The following is a 17,317-nucleotide window of genomic DNA, read 5'->3' as shown; positions in this document are numbered from 1 at the left end:
TGAAAGAATGTCAGGGACTCATGCGCTTTCTTGCTTCTTGTCTGTTCCACAGTCTGTTTTTCTACAAACCTGATGGCCAGAAGTGGATGGATGGAGATAGGCAATTCCCAAGAATGGAAGGATGTTTCTCAAGAGGGAAGATATTTTCAGGGAAACAAAGCAATTCACCAGTCTCATAACAAAGCTTTTATAGGGTGGACCAAACTCTGAGTTTAGTCTATCTAGGTAGTATTGTCAAGCTAATACCCTCAAAAGACTGCAAAAAATTTTAGGTAAAAAGCCAGGTTTCTTTATTTTTTGTGTGTGGGTTTGGGGTTTTGGGGTTTTTTTTTCGTGTTTTTTGTTTGTTGCTTGGTTTCATTTTTAAATTCAAACACAAACAGGCAACATTTTAGAAACTGAACTCAAAATGAATAACTAGAAGTACTCAAGGAATAAATTACGTTTAAATAAACTTTTCCCTACCACTTTCCTTGTGGGACAGATCTTTTATTTCAAGTTTTCACTGAGTTGCCAAGACTTCCCAGCTTCTGCAAACTCTGCAGCCTCCTCTGCATCGCCAATCAAAGTCTCTTCCCACTCTGATCCATTAGGCCTGACTGTGTCTATCATGTGCAGCACTTCAATTTTCAGGATTTCATCAGTGCTCCAAGCTCACTGCTTGCTGGACACTCACTCCTTCTCTGCCTCTGCATTTTAAAAATGTCTCCCCCCTGTGCTTGTTCAGCTCATTACAGTATGCAATGCACTCTCCAGACGTAAACTCTGGATAGGGAGGGGATCATGTCTTTGGACCTTCTTGGAGACCTCTTCTCAAGGCTGCAAATCTGATGTGGAAGGGGAAAAATATTTAATGAGATAAGGGCCTCAATCATATTCCACTTTAGGACATATGTTTCCCAGGAGGTTCACCAGAGTAGCACAAAGTCTGAATATATTTTTTGTACGTCTTTTTTTTTTTTAACTCTTTGACATATTCATTTGTATATAGGTATAATTACTGTAGACTGCTAAAATTAATTCAATGCTTAATTATTTTGGCACAGTGATAGACATTATAAAATGCTTCCTGGTGCCTCAAGCAGATTCTTGACATAAGATATTAGAGAGGCTTGGCTATGCCCTTCACAACGAGGAGTTACATTTATGTCTACACAAAATTGTTTGTGACAGACTGAAGTGAATGAAGATTGGACATTCAAAATCTCAGTAAATGTAGCCAGTAAAATACAATGTAAGAAAGAGCTAGGAGCGTTTCCTTGAGGTTCTCTGTAAATTCCCTTTTGAAGACCTAGGTTTTACTCCTTGTATTTGTTTCCCTAAACTATTGAACTAAAAATTATTTTCCTAAGGCTGCCAGACATTTTGTTTCTGAGAGCTAAATATATGAAGCGAAATATGTGAAGAAGACAATGAGCAAAAATCCACATTCTTAATTTCTTTTAATTGTCAGAATTTTTTTCAAGGGCTTTCACATTCAGAAACTCATCTTCAACTTTACAGAAATAGCCAGAAATTTATGAGGAGTCATCCTCTTGGTAATTGTTCTGGTTTGGTATTTCATGGTGGAAAATTATGCTCATTGGCATTTTGTGCATTTTTTATTCACCCTTCTACTAATTGTGTCCTAACTCATCATGTGCAGGATGAGCTAGTTTTATCCTGAGATTAGTTCTTTCAGCAGAGCTCTCTGTGGTGCTGGGCTTGTAAACGAGAAAGAAAGATAATTCCTTGTAAAAATCTGAAAGCAGACTGGAGGAATAAAAGTGGCTGTAGGCAAAATGTTACGTGAAGTGCTTGTGTTTTAAGTGAAGAAAGGAATACAAAATGAGTGCTGCAGAAAAGTTGTCCCAATAAGTTTTATTCTGGTCACCTCTTTACTATCTGAGAATTTGGAATCTCCTTTTATATGATGTAGGACATTTTCTATAACCTTGCAGAGACATTACAAAGATGATTTTTTTTTTAGTGACCAATTTTAACACAGTGATAAGAAATCTCACCTCCCTTTGGATTTTTAAAAATGTATTTGTAACTTTTTAAATCTGTATATATATGTTTAAGATTTCAAATGAATAAATTTAACTTGCATAATAATTGATGATTCTGTGGCCTTGATTATTATATATGGTTTTGCTTTAAAGTGATTGTTGCAATTGCATTCCTCCAAGGGACTGAAGAAGAATTAAAAAAACAAAAACAACAACCCGAACACCATTTTTGTGTTTTAAAACACTGATATGTTAGTTTTCACTCCAGAATATTTTCTTCACCCTTATCAACAACCGGAGCTTCTTTCTGCATCTTCACTTTTCAATTATGTAAAAGATATTCTCAAGAACGAAACCTATATGAACTTCATTGTAGTCGTGACAAATATATGCAAAACTTTATATGAAGTTAAATTATTCAATTATTATTCAAAAATAAATAAGTAAATGACTGAGCAGATTTTGATGTACCACTTCAGCCCTTTTTTATTCTTGAGGAATGTTCAAAATGGAGAAAGACTTTGAGTAGGACATTAAAAGTTATCTAGCTTAATTTTCATGCATAGACATTTGCAGTAACTTCCCTCTGATTGTTCACTGATGCTGACAATTCAAATGGTCTTTTATGACAAGCAGTATTTACAGCTGTTTTCATGAAGAGATGCACAATGTTTAATAATAGAAACAGATTATCTCATAGGAGATACATTCATGTGGGTGTTTGGAACACAGATGTCAACTTCAGCTAAACTGTTATTGACACTGAAAAGGAATGGCACGCTGTGATGTCAGTACAGCTGGGGATTGTTTTTTAGTATTTCTGCTAAAAATTTCAGTTTTTCTCTTAAATGCTGTCTTCTGTAGTCTGATTTTAGAATTGGAAACAAAAATTTTCACCTGTGCATCAAACATAATCCCCTAGGGCCAAGGAAAACCTTTTTAACCTTATGAATATTACAGCAAAGTGACACCTGGTCATACAAGAGCAACTGGGAAATTGCTGCTATTCATCTTACAAAGACATTGGGCAATGCCAGGAATGTTGTCTTGTGTTGTAGAAGTGGAATTAGGAGTGCAGTTTTAAAAGAAAGAAAGTACATATCAGTGCCATAAGCAAGGTACTGAAAGAAGAAGGCCATGTACATGAGAAGTGATCAGGGCATGCATGGAAATCAGGGGTCAGCTGCTTGCAAACTCTGGCTGCTGTGGGTAAACCATTTACTTCACTCATCCCCTGTCTGGAACTTCTCAGAACTAATTCAAAACAAATCCCTCTGTATCAATAATGTTAAACCATTGAAACAATAAAAGGTGAAGATGGAATTTTAAGGGGATTGTTTTGCAAGTAAGTGTAGGCCTGTATCTAACAAAGAAGAGCAGCTTCTTTGTTTATTAATTAATTAATTAGTTAATTATTGACCTTGGTGTTTCTGAAGTGTCTGCATTTTGCTTCATCACATGGACTGTTAAGTATTTTAAAACTGAGAGTGTCTGATAGAAGGGAGACAGATCTTAGAGCACTGGTAGTGAAACAATTGCAATTTTACAAATTAAAAACTGTCAGCAATTCCTTATATAGCTAAATGCTCATCTCCTTCTTGAAATTAGCCATGGGAGTCATTCCATGGACACCAAAAGTGTGCAATATGAGGCACCATCTGGTTGAGTGAACTGCTAGCATTCATACCCTATACTCATGAGGGATAAGACTTGGTTCTCTGAGATGGCCTTCATACCCACAAGAATAATAATTATGTTTTTCAAAAACTTTCCTTAAAAAAATAAACACTTCAAATAAATGCGACATATCACTGACATATAAATTTTGATCTAGCACCCAAGATTACTGACCGGATCTGACAGGCAGTGATATTAAGCAAGAAACTTCCTTTTTAAAATAATTCATAGGTGTGAAATAGGAAATAATAATGCTCATTTTCCCTTATAAGCCATTTTGAAATCTCTTGTAAGATCACTGTATAAAGGTATAAAGTAGAAAAGCCTTCTTCTTTATGAAATCCTTTTCCATTTCTGAAAAAAATCTTGGCATTAATCAACACACTAATGCTCTGGCAATATGTGCAAGAATATAATTCAATTCTTTGTTGTACTGCATTAATCTAAGATGGTGATTTAAGGCAACTCAGAGGCATTTTCACTTCTCATTCTTCACATTCCCTTAATGCAGGTTCTTCCCAAGTAATTTCCATACTGTGTTGATCATTAAACATACTGAAGTTTTGCTTGCGGTTGCCTAGATTTCCATCAGAAAGTCTTGCCAGTGATACAGCCATAGATAACTACATCAAAGAGTAAGAATAATCATATAATTTAAAATTTGTTCATAGATCATGCTCCAATTAAATGTGATCCCATTATTGTCTTGTGGAAAAAGGAAACAAGTGTTAGGCCAATTGTCATTAAAATATTGTAATTAATTAGCCTTTCATTAATGAACTTTAATATTTCTTATCTTCATTATTCAGTGGATCAGATAATTTTTTACAGTATTGTGTAATGGTATTTCTTCATAAAACCCAGTTGATATAAATATACAGTTGGCACCAGTATTTCAGGCAATCATTCTGATAAACAGAGAATTCAGCAATTTAATAACGCTAGACTCAGGTTCCCTTCAGAATATTTGAAGTTTAGCCTACCATCCCATTCAGTATGTCTGGAGTTTATTTACTGGGGTATTGTGTGATTGCTGTGCATGCTTTCCCTTTCAAAACTTAAGAAAGAATGGTCTGGCTAAACTAAATTTTTTTGTTAGCATGCATGGTAAGTTGTATTTTAAAGAGAAAGCAAGGTTTATACTATTGTTCTAAACTGTAAGGCAAATTAGGTCTTCTGATAATACTTGACAAAAGAAAGCTACTTATACAAAGTTGTATTTAGTTAATTTATTCTGCAATAATAATCATTGTAGGGAGTTTCTAGAATCATAAATCAATTCTCTAAATAGAATACAGACAGAAGTTGAAAATGTAAATACTGCTGCTAAGTTTTTTTGAGAAATTTCTGGGAGAGTGAGGATTTTTTACTTTTTTTGTCTGAAATTTCTACTCTACTAGAAGGCAGTTTATAGCTGTTCAGTATACTTATGTGCATATTCTAATATGTGACTGACAGACTGTTATGTGAGGTGCAGGACACTTCCAAATATGATATTTCTCTTACTTTTTTTTGTTATCTGATAAAATCTGGCATTCTATTATCTGTAAAGGCCAATATTGCTGCATAAACAAAAGAACATAAACATCCATGTTCCTTCTCTAAAACAAGAAATGGAAGATCTTTTAGATCCTTTGCTATACTATCTCCAGGGTTTCAGTAGAGTGATTATGGAAAATATACCCTCATAGCAGCTGTCATTTTGTTCCAGTTTTTGCCTTTACGTGGTTAAAAGGCTGAAGGAATACTTTTACATAGTACTAGAAGGTAAGTACTTTTTCTTTTTTTTTTCTTTTTATATTTTTGTTTGTATGTGTGTGTGTTTGTTTTTGCTGACTGCACTCTAAAATATCCCAGAGATGAGTAGTTAGGTCTGGGTTCTTTCTAATTCTTTTCATGATTTCTCTTTACTGCCAGCTGGAACCCATTTTCTAATTTTCAGTTTGAATTTATCCATGTCTGTCTTGATTTTTATTGTTCTGGTTACAGTATATTTCAGTTCAAGCGTCCATTTTCTTTCATTTGGTTTTAAACACACTAATTAGACAAGAAAAACTGTTCTGATCTACTATGGGCCATTAGGGAATCTGTCTAATTTAGCTGCCTTTCTCTGTATTTGTGTGTATTTAATTTCGTCTTTCCCCTTCTATGTGTAATCTGATTTTGCACAGAAACAAATTTCCTGGTAAAACAAGGGACTATACTTTCGGTTTTTATGGTGATATTACCTTATCATTCAGATTCTGTATGATGAAAACATTAACTCATTAGTCCCTTTTCTTTTAACTCCCATCTCACACCCCAATTACTTAATATCAAAAGCCTGAGTGTGTCCAATTTCAATTCCTTTATTCCAGTTATCAAGTTGTTCCTGCATGATAATCCATTGCCTGCCTCGGTGATGATGTCTCCTAGCATTTTTATCAGATGTAATCAAGAAGCTCCTGCTTTTATGACAAAATGGTTAATGGAAACATTAATTACAACAAAGCCAATAGATGAAAAATAACTTTCCACTCACCACAGAGGTTCTACATAAACTAATTATGTTAATTGGTTACTCCTTCATAAATACCTTGGCAAATATTTATAGGGTGCCTTTTCAAGTGTTTTAATGCAGTGCACTGCACACCCTTGTATTGATAGGGCATGAATTCCTATATTTTTATCAAGGAAGAATTTTACAATGAGAAGGTGATTGCTGATGTCTACTTTTATCTTTTACATTGCCCTTAGATGTGTTCCTTGAATGGTCTTTCTTGTTTAATTGCCATTATCTCTCTGTGGCTGTCACACTTTTCAAAGACAAACAATGTGTTCTAGCCAGTTAGAATTTTTAATGCAATTCAGTGTCAGCTTCTGCCAGACTTGAAAAATCTTTAGTGAACAGAAATTTCATATTCAGAAAAATTCCTATTTATTTAATCATGCTTAAAAAATATTTTAATGTCATATTCTTGCTAAACTCCTTCTCTAGATAAATGAACAAGTTTTTATTACTGCAGTAATGGACACAGCTTTTCTTTAAACAAGCAGACACCTGGCAATGTTCCTACCCACTTGAAAAGTTTTAATGGGGTGCCTTTTAATTTTATTTTTTACCTTCAGTAGTGAAAAACTTCCACCAAAGTAAATATAGAGACTGAAGGATAGCTGTCATGTATTCAAGCAGTAACACACCGAACACAAACGAAACAGTAATTCAGTTTCTATGTGGACAATGTACTAAACTCCATTGTGTGCTTTTCTGGCAAAAAAACTGTAACAGTTGTCACAAATACCCTTGGAGGGTGATACCCTAGGGACAAAGCAATACTTTTAAGTGAAAATATTGGCCAAGTAACCAGAATTTACAAGGGACGAGGCTGCTGGATACTTTGAAAACATCAATACATTGGCAGTAATGCATTTTCCAGGTATTTCAAAGAGTGAGAACTGCAGCCCCTGTGCACCTGCAGGTTTTCTGCTCCTCTTGGGTTTTGCTAAGTGTTGTGTGCAATCTGGCTAATGGTACATGTGATACCCTTTAGCAAAACCTCATTATCTCTTCTTCAGACAATATGAAGAAATCTCTTTTTCACTGTTAAATCCACTACAAAGGATTTATGCCCTAATACAAGAAATAGGTTGACTTTCTCTACTATTTGCTTTTTGGCTTATTGCAGGTTGCCAAGAATGGGATGCTCACAGATATCTTAGAGTATTATCTGCCCATTTCTTAGGGGGAATATGACCACCAAAGGCTCCTGAGGGATGAGTATATGTCACCTCCCATTCAGGTTTAAGAATCACCAGGGTTTTGCTTTGGATCTAGGTCAGCTCTTTGTCTGTATCACAGCGCTAGGCCAGCACTGCAAGTAATCTGGCACAGAGATAAACCAAGGTTATGACCTGTAAACTAAAGATACTGAAATTATCTAATGTTGCAGATGCTTAATTCACTGCCCAATATCAACTCCCTAGAAGAGAGGTGAGTACCCATAAAAAAAACCCCTTGTGATATGTTTTTTAATTCTTTATAACAATACTTGCTTACTTCTGGGGAAGTAAATTAAATTATATAAACCATGGATCCATAGAGATTAGGTTTGGATTTAATATTTAACTACAGTATATTGGTATAGTTACAAAAATATTGCTTGTTCAATCACCTCATTTCTTTAACATTTTTTTTCCTGGTGCCAGAAATATATGTTCTTGTCTTAACTTTTGAGAAGTCGTATTTTGCAAGAGTTTGTCTCCTCTGTCTAGTAAAATAAAAATAGTTCAGGAGTTGTCCATTAAACATGAAACACGGTCCATATGTGTTATACATAAAAGAAGATTAAGCACAAGGATGAGTAAAAATGACAACATCAAATAGAGGAGGGATGCCAGGAGAAAAATCAAAAAAGAAAACTAAATAACAAGTGGAAAACCCTTGCATAGATGAAATAATGAAATCAAGGAATTTTTCATTGGAATAAAGACATTTTTTCTCATGTACAGCATTCATTACCCAAAGCAGACATAATTTCAAACATTAGTAAACTGCTAGTTGAAGTTATTCTCTGCATTGAGAAGCAGCACAAAATACTGAGCTGACTAAATAAATGACAGACTGACAAACTAAATTCAAAACTTGCTTTGAAAAATTATCTATAAAGTTAAACTTGTATTAGTTTAAAATCTTGAAAGGGATTTTTCTCCTTATGTGAATCTCTTTTTGATTCATAAAATTTACTGATAAATAAATTTCGTTCATGTTCTACTCATCTCTTCTGAAAGTTTGTAGTGTTTCTTTAATTGCAAAGAACAGAGGAGATTAATAATTTAAATCTGATTTTTCTAAGAATTAAAATAGTGAGATAAGTAGTAGGTGAAGCTGTAGCAAGAATGTATTTGAAAAAACAGATTTAGCTAATGTTTCCAGAACTGACTGTCCTTGTGTTTTGAATTTGCTTAATAGGAAAAGAGTAATAGTTTTTGGGTTTCATTATTTTTATTCCTCTATTCGTGTCTGACAAAGAAAATAATAATATTAAATATTAAATTACAAAAACTTACTCTGTTACATTTTACATATTTATTAACAGAACATAATTTTAGCTTTTATACATTGTGTTGGTTATACTACTACCTCTGCTTGATTTCATTAATTTTGCAGGACATGTTAGAGGAATGCAATGGTAGTTTTCAGACTTTTAGATCTACTCCTGCATCTAGTTATCGTTCTTTCCTGGAGCAAAGGGGCTCAGCAAAATCTTCTGTTGACTTTACAAAATGTTGGATTGGGTATTAGAAATGGAGCAGGCTACCTAGATATTTATTTTATTTTCCAGGATATCAGAATTTCTTGCAACATACAGATATATGTTTAAGGATATAGCTAAGATCATAATTCTTGGTTGCCAGATGTTAGCATAAGAATTTTTCTCTCAAAAGAGAGAAAGGAAACAGTCATAACACTTTGGAGAAACAAGCAATTCTCTTTCTAATTTGCACTTAGAGGTAATACGGGCAAAAGTATAAGCATTAACCCACACAGAGGAGGATATGTAATGAAAATCTAGAGGCAGAAATTGCTTCTGACCTGGCATTAATGGCAAAGATCCGACCTGCAAAGAAGTAACTAGGCAACATATCATCAGCAGCTACTGGTCTTTGTAATCTGTTTCCATGTTTCTCCTTAAAAATAACCTGGTGGCATTCAGACATGCAACCAGGTGACCCCAGGTAGCCCTGCATCTCTGAACCTGTAAGACAATACTAGCACTATGTTCTATCCAATAAATAAGAGGAGCAGCCACTCCGGGTTATAAAGCTCTGTTGATATTTTTGCCATATGAAGAATTCTTTGTACCAGAGGGTTAATACAACCATCATTTTGCAAAACTGTTAGGCTCTAAACATTAACCAAGGAAAGGAATAAGAAACTAATCTTCATTGATTTAAGGGCTCATAAATTAATGAATTAGGCCAATTATGCCAGCTTTCTCCTCCTTTGGAAAGTAACACCAATTCCTTGGGCAGTGAAACATGACTGCAGGGTTGTCGATCACCAGGGACCGCCAAAGAGGCCCCCAGGACAGAAGAATGCATGTGCCAATGAGAGGGAATATATGTTTATAACTTGAGGGAAATTATTATCTTATTTATGTTTCTTCTGGGAAAACCATGAATATGTGTGTAAAATACAGCATATAAACAGGAGCTTTTCCTGAACTCACCATTTACAATAGGTGGAGCCTATATATACATATATCCAGAACCATAATAAAAATGTCTGTTCCCTAATAATAAAATTACAGTGTCAGAGAGTCTACTTTCTTGCTGATTTTGGCAACAACATCACTTTATTTAACAGTACACTCAGTCTCAGTAATGGTGTACCTTTTGTTAACTTTTAGACAAGAAGTTTAATTAGAATCACAGAAAAGTCTGGGTTGGAAGGACCTTATGGATCCCCCAGTTCCAACCCCTCTGCCAGGGGCAGGGAAACTTTTCACTAGCCCAGGTTGCTCCAAGCCCCATCCAGCCTGACCTTGAACACTTCCAGGGAGGGGCTATGCTGATCTTCTTTGGGACACCTCTTCCAGTGCCCCACCACCCTCACTATGAAGAATTTTTTCTTAATATCCAATCCAAATATGCTCTCTTTCAGTCTAAAACCATTCTCCTTTTTGCTATCGCTACATGCCCTTGTGAAAAGACTCTCTCCTGAGTTCCTAGGAGTTATATCATAAAGAAAATTCTCTACTGAAAATAAATTATTTCAACAATGGACAAGGCATTGTTAGCATAGAAATATCTCTGACATGAGGTGTATAATGCCAGTCATAATGGATCAGAAGTACATCCAAGAAGAAATTACATCCATAAGATTATGAGTTTGGGGTTGGTGTTTTATGAGTTGATTTCAGATGTTTTTTTCTGAAACACTTTTTGAACTAGAACATGCAACCATAAATATCCAACTCCTTGTCATGATTGTAGTTTACAATCCATAAAAATGCTTTGAGGTTAGGAGCAGCCTATTGTTTCAAAGGACACTGTATAGTTAAAGAAAAATTAAATATATTTCACAAATGTAAATGATCCTGAAAAAGTGTTATCTTTCATACTTGGAAAGGATTGCAACAGAGAATATAGGTGCTATTTACTTTTGCCTAATTGCATAAGGGAATAGAGCACATCAAACTTCCCGTCAAACACATTTGAGGAATTCTGATTTAGCCACAGTATTATACAGCCATTAGTTCAACTTGGGGAATTATGAACTCACTGAACAGATAACAGGCAGCCTTTTCTCGGCTGAATCAGCATACAGGAATCATTTTGAGCAGAAAAGTCCTTTGTACTTCAGTTAGCCCTTCTTCTGATACCACAGTTTGATATCTATCACGAGATCAAGTATTTGCTAAATCATTCAAGGAGTGGCATATAAGATGTCAAAAATGTCTTGAAGCAAGGTGTTGATAGGGAAGCCAATCATGTGCAGTGAACTGCCTTGAGAGTTATATGCTTAGAAAGAACATCTGAAAGGATGTGCCTTGAATTTGACACAGATTCGAGAGGCAAAGGAACAACCATGCAAGTAAAACGACGCAAGAAGACCCATCCAAAAGACACCTGAGGAAGAAGGGGGAGAACTAAGTACAGAACTGTACACCTGTACTGGATGGGAAATGAGACAAAACAAAAATAGTTTTCAGTGATGTTTGATGAACAAACAGAGACGTTGGATACAACATTATCGCTTGGCCAGAAAAAGATGATACTGGACCCTGTAAGCAGAGCAGTCACACTCTTTGAGAAAAAGATCATCCCTGTAGAGCAAAACTACAGGGAACTCTAAAGCTCACTTTTATTGAAGGTGACACAGTTTAGATAATATTTGATATTGAGAATATCTAAAAAGAACTTTCAATGAATGTTACCCTCAGTGCCAATAAGCATATACCTGTGCAACCACTTCAGTGCTATATACATTCTTCTAAGTGCTCTTAAGTATAAAACTCCAAAGCACAAATAACACAGATGCAAAGGATGTCTTACATTCCAGTGTAAAATCAGTCACTATGGAAACTACTTGAGTAATGTTAGAGAGTATGTTAATAGCAATTCAGAAGGGCTATCATATCTTCTATCCCTTCCTATTAAATGAAGTTCCAATATTATTGGAATATCTGTGCCTGTAAGAGGGATTGAATGTGTTGATTCATACCAATTACATCACAACATTAATTAAGGTTTGGAAGCAGGTTTTGTGGTTTATTTTGACATTTTCATGGTGTTACACTTCATGAATAATCTGAAAGGTCAGAAATTTCTGGCAAAGTCACTGCAGTGTGTTAAATGTGTCTGAACTGGAAAAGAGCTACAAATGTAACATGAAAGCTTTAGACAAAAATTCACTGTGATTCTAAAGCCAATACAATTTCAGGTAATAATAAATAATTTCTATTAATTTGACTAGGCCATGCTCTGATAACTAAATTCAGGAGTCTTCAGGTCTTGTATCAGGGTTTTTAGCTTAAAATACTGTTTAGTTTTTACAAAAGGTTTAATTAAATAAATTCCTGTGAATTCATACTTAGCTTTTGGCTGCAAATTACCATAATTTTAAAAATACTCCTTTTCATAAGATCAAATTCAAATCTTTCAGTCTTAGAGACCAAATTATAGTCTTTCTTCTTCACATTTGGGTAATATTTAGTTCTTAATATGGTAATAAAGAGCTGGGGAGAAAGAAGTGAGTCAAATAAGATTAATTATTAAAACATTCTGACCTTAAAGAGGCTTTGCTTTTTTGAAAATGTGTTCTGGGAAAACCAGTTGGCTCTACTTAAAAATGCAGCATTTATGAATCCTAAGTTCAGAAGAAAAAGCCTACTTTTTAGCAAGGAAGAAAATGGGGACCTTATGAAGCCGATTGTATCTAGAATATGACAAAAAAGTCTCCAAACTGGCAGTTATTTCCCCTTCATCCTTTCACCAAATCTGTTCTGGTTCTACGTAATAAGATCAGTAATTACTAAGAAAACTGTAGCTTAAACTATTTTAGGGATTGTTTTTTAAAAATTGCAGAGTTTTTATCTGAATTACTATTATGTATAAAAGTTAAATTTCTTATTGTATTTTAATTATTTTATACTTATATCTCATAAGTAAAAAGTATTTAGTATCCTTCAGGTAAAAAAAATCAGTAACATTTTTAGGATTACTACAAAGGAAGAGATTTCTCTGAAATCCCATGCCAAAACAACAGGGTGAAAAGGCTCAATAAGACTTCATAGTGGAAGTTTTAGCTACTTTCTGCTGGATGGTATGGAAGATCTGTACTGTTAATAGATTGTTTGGTCTCTGACAATTGAAGTATACATTTAAAAACTAGGGTATCCATATGCCTCAGCTTGTAAAATTAGAAATACAGGGCTAAAATTTTCATCAGACTTGAAAAAAAAAGCAGGGTTAACAGTCCTCTTTAGCAGTGTATAGTTAATTTTAAGAAAAGCAAGCAGAACAAAATAGTTTATTATTGTGTAAGGTACTCATCCAAGTGTTTACAATGCTACAGAAATGTATTCAGCAGAGCTGCTCCACTTGTCAAGCCATTCCATTATTATTTTTTCTTTTATGTCAAAAATTCTGTACTTTTGACAAACGTTTTTCCTTAGCATCAAGTTGACTTGTGATCTCATGTTTACACACACAGACACACACACAAAGATCTGGAACATGTGAGAAATAAAACTCTTCCTGACTGAAGAATGTTATATGATGTAGTTAAACTGACTCAAAGTAAATTTGGCTTTGGTACTGGAAGCACACCTAAAGCACTGAGTCACATTTAGTGCCATCTCCACAATGATGAGATAAGTCTGACTTGAGTGCCTGTTTAATAAATATTTAAAACCATTACTTTTGTGATACCAATAGTGGTTTTCCTACAATGTACCCAGAAAGTTACTTAATTAAAGTGGTAAGTGTTTCATATTTCTTTCAGTCCCTGGACCACACTAACCATGTTATTACACTGTTTTTTTCTAAGTGCCTCAGTATTCACGTATTTTCAAAGATATATATAATTTTTTTTGTACTTGAGTTTTTTGCTATCTAAACCCATGTCAGCTTTTGGTGGGATTTTTCTCCCTAAATTTTAAAATAGTTTTCAGACTGATGTGCTGCTGGCCCTAACAGAACTCCATGGAAATGGGAAAACAGTGTTGAACTAAAGATGAGAGGAGCTAATAGATACTTTCAAATATTTCCTTGAAGACAGAAAGGAATGCAGCCAAATGGACAGAAAGAGCTCTCTACCCATTTATTGAGTTTTTCTTGTCAGTTTACTTCTCAATCTGTCAAAATTCTCAGTTTCTTATTTTAGAACCTAAACTGAATGTAGGTTGTGACCCTTCAGTGATCACTGAACATTCTTCCAGTACTTGCTTGTGAATCTGAGAGTTTTAACTCAGTGTATATGTCTTATAGTTCCACAGTCTATCATTTAGTTTACTTTTATAATTCCGTCTCTGCATGCCTTGTCTACACTTGCACTTTTTAAGTGTCAGGATGGTATAAGTAAACAAATGCATCTGAATTTGTATTGTTCAAAATTCTCTTTCTTAAATGTTTATGGGTGTGTTTATACAGCGTGGTTATAAGGTAACTGACATATGGCATCCATGTGCGATGAAGTCTAGTTCTCCTGTCCTTTGGCAGTCTTAGGGGACTGACTTTTTATGCAGACATGATTTAATTTGACTCTTCCAGGCAGGTTCCTTCACCTTTACTTTCCCAAGAGATCGGTTTGTGTGACTTCTCTTTTTATATGTCCCCATTTAAATGTTCTGTCTGAATTTTTTTTATTTTCCAAAAACCTTCCTGAGATCCAGAGGGGAAATAAAAGCCTTATCTATTTCTTTAAGTTAATGCCTTGTTCATGAACATTAGAGACAAAGGGGAGAATTTTCTTTTGTCAAGTGTGTTAGGACCTGGTCTGTTCTTACACAATGTTCCTGTAAACCTTGCGCAGTGAATGCATTAAACTACCAAGTTCTGTTATCACTATTAAAAGTTTGTGAAAGACAACTACTTTATAGGAACTTTAATAACACTTACAAAAGAACTCATTACACTGCCATTTGCATTAAAAACTTTTCACCACTTTGCAATATCAGTAAAATCATCAGCAAATTCCTCTGATTTGACAATGGTTCAAATACTGCTGTGATGTTTGGAAGTAATGCTGTGATGTTTGGCCAGACATTCAAGGTCTTGTGGATCCCAATTTTATTACATTTGACATCAGACAGATATTTGACACAAAATTCCATCCGGCAATATTACTAAGGAAGGACAAGCTCTCTGAACAAAAACTGCTTCTCAAGGTAAATCAGCTCATTTACAGCTTGATTTGTTTGATTGTGTTTAGCTCAGGAACCTGTTGTTTGAATGGTGGATTGCAGTACTTTTCCTCTAAAACATTTATATTTTTTTAAGCAAATATGTCTAAATTAACATTATGTGCTTCATTTTGATTTAAAATATAATAGCAGAGAAAGATTTACTGGGGTTCACCTCAGTTCTCTTGGTCTAAACCCAGATTTGTAAATATTTTCATGAATCCAGATCAGAACTGATATAATAGAGCACATAAGAAACTTCTGAATTCAAATCTGAGGATATCTACCATTCATACCATGTTCTTACTACAAGATCCACAGAAATAATGCCTTTTCAGTCCCACTCTAGGATTAATGGGTGATGAGGCAATTATAAAACATCCTTTCCTCTTTTAAAGGTTGCAGGAAATAAGTCATCAAGGATGCAGACTAAGACTCTGTAAAATGTGACAGCTCATATGACGTAAGCAAGGCAGCTTTTTGGTTCCCAAAAAGACATAGTAGCTATTTGCAACCTCCCAGAGGTGACAGGACTTGGTTAGCACATATGTACCTCCTGGTTGTAACCAACAAAGAGTAATTGTGCTCTTTTGTTGACAAGAAAAATTTATGGAAAATCTGTGGACCTAGAGGTCTTAGAGAGAGCACTGTAATGTCCAGCACTGATAAGCCAAAGGTTTTAGTGAATTGCCAAATCACTCAAGGTGGGAGTCTACATCAGGATCATAGATCATCAGAAAGAGAATTACGAAGCATGGAAATCTTACACCTTTTTCTGATTCTGACTTTGCATCTGTTTCCACATCATATTCTTCCTTAGAGGGAGCTTGTCTAGCTTTACATGACCAGGAAGTTGCATCATCTCATAAAACTTTGTACTGCCACTGGAGCTAAATGAGACTATATCCGTTTCATTTTTCTGTCTCCTCCACTCTATTAATACTGAATAGAAAGACAGTATGATACATACTCCAGATTAATGTATTTTATTTCCAGTAAAAATTTTATTTTCCAACTATGCTTACATTTTGTTTATAACATCCAAGTTTTGAAGCACAAAAATCAGTTTACACTTACCTCGAGCTGCTTGATTTGTTAGTGAAGTACAGTTGTTGCATACTTGAATTAGCTAATAGAAAAAAATTATTTTGTACAGTTAGTCTCACCAGTACCACCTGCCAATGCATCTCCTGCAGTGCAAATCAGATATGCTAAATGGGCAAGCGAGTGATTTCTCCTTGCATGTATAAACTTACAACATTGCATTCCTAATAAAACTGCTGACCAGTGGCATGTGGCATGAATGGCAGATAAATTGGTGGTGGTTTACAAGACTGTCGTGCGCTGTTTTCTGAAAACTGGCTGTAAAGCAGCAATGCTCTACTTTGCAATTCTTTGTTACAGGCTCTGTACATCTGCAGGGGTTTCTGTTCTGTGCAGTGAGCAGAAAGGCAGGCAAACAGTCTCCGGATCACCAGCGCTGGGTCATCAGCTGCTCATCTGACTGAGGAAATAAAAAGGCAGGGTGCTCTAAAGTGAAAAGAAATAGCTTTTGACAATCCACTGTTGTGGAACACCAAAAATCTGTCATTCATATGACTCCTATAAACTGACTCAAAAAGCTAATTAAATGCTCAAATGAGCCTTGAGTATTATATGGCTGGTCTTGAAACACATTTATCCTGCTGCTACATACTCCTGAAGTGCAAGACAAATAGATGGAAACAGTGCCTACCCTTGCTGAAAACAGATTTTTCACCTTGCATTGAAGGTCCTTCTGTTACACCATTTTGTCCCATTGCTTTACAGCATTATGGGTTGCCCATCATTTTTGAAAGATCATTTGAGCCAGTCCTTTTTGCACCCAGAAATGGCAATAATTTTCTATTGTTTCCCTGAGAGAGTCAATACTGAATTAATTGGTGGTATCTTTTCATTCTGTTCTATTTTGAAGTACTCTACTTTAAAGTTTTAACTACTGGAAACAAAAGGTTTTTTCAGGTTTTTGAACCCACTAGCTAACAGCAGGAAGGTGAGATTGCTTACACTGCATTTATTGATGTAGCCATTAGATGACTGTGGTACTGAGAAGGAAGAAGAGAATTCACCTGCATTAATTGCTGCTCAATTTGCCTTTATTTCATGTTATTGAACAATATGTAAAGGGTTAGAAATACATTTTAGTAATGCATTAAACTTAAATTCAATATTTTTGACAGTAAAAAAAGGAGAGAGAACATGACCTTAATTTAAAAATGGGCC

This window comes from Lichenostomus cassidix, chromosome 2 (assembly GCF_008360975.1).
Source record: "Lichenostomus cassidix isolate B80296 chromosome 2, HeHo_3.0, whole genome shotgun sequence".
Taxonomy (NCBI): Eukaryota; Metazoa; Chordata; class Aves; order Passeriformes; family Meliphagidae; genus Lichenostomus; species Lichenostomus cassidix.
The sequence above is the reverse complement of the archived record's forward strand: the minus strand, read 5'-3'. Positions refer to the sequence as shown.